This window comes from Arachis ipaensis, chromosome B09 (assembly GCF_000816755.2).
Source record: "Arachis ipaensis cultivar K30076 chromosome B09, Araip1.1, whole genome shotgun sequence".
NCBI classification, from domain to species: Eukaryota; Viridiplantae; Streptophyta; class Magnoliopsida; order Fabales; family Fabaceae; genus Arachis; species Arachis ipaensis.
In genome coordinates this window covers 96,700,712-96,701,645 of record NC_029793.2, presented here as the reverse complement: position 1 = coordinate 96,701,645, position 934 = coordinate 96,700,712, and positions in this window count along the sequence as shown.

Genomic DNA, 934 nt, shown 5'->3' with positions numbered 1-934 from the left:
CTGTTCTTATTTTTCTATTTTTCGGTTTTTGAGCCTTATATTTTTATTTATGTTTGTGTCTTATTACATGATCATTAGTGTCTAGTATCTATGCCTTAAAGCTATAAATGTCCTATGAATCCATCACCTTTCTTAAATGAAAAATGTTCTAAAAACAAAAGAATAAGAAGTACATGATTTCGAATTCATCTTTGAGCTTAGTTTAATTATTTTGATGTGGTGGCAACACTTTTTATTTTCTGAATGAATGCTTGAACAGTGCATATTTTTTTTTGAATTTGTTGTTTATGAATGTTAAATTTGTTGGCTCTTGAAAGAATGATGAAAAGGAGATATGTTATTGATAATCTTAAAAATCGTAAAATTGATTCTTGAAGCAAGAAAAAGCAGTGAATACAAAAGCTTGCAGAAAAAAAAAAGAAGAAAAGGGTGAAAAAAAACAAGGAAAAAGAAAAAGCAAGCAGAAAAAGCCAAAAGCTCTTTAAACCAAAAGGAAAGAGCAAAAAGCCAGTAACCCTTTAAACCAAAAGGCAAGGGTAAAAAGGATCCAAGGCTTTGAGCATCAGTGGATAGGAGGGCCTAAAGGAATAAAATCCTGGCCTAAGCGGCTAAACCAAGCTGTCCCTAACCATGTGCTTGTGGCGTGAAGGTGTCAAGTAAAAAAGCTTGAGACTGAGCGGTTAAAGTCATGATCCAAAGCTAAAAGAGTGTGCTTAAGAACCCTAGACACCTATAATTGGGGACTCTAGCAAAGCTGAGTCACAATCTGAAAAGGTTCACCCAGTTATGTGTCTGTGGCATTTATGTATCCAGTGGTAATACTGGAAAACAAAGTGCTTAGGGCCACGGCCAAGACTCATAAAGTCATAAAGTTCAAGAATCAACATACTAAACTAGGAGAATCAATAATACTATCTAAATTCTGAGTTCCTAT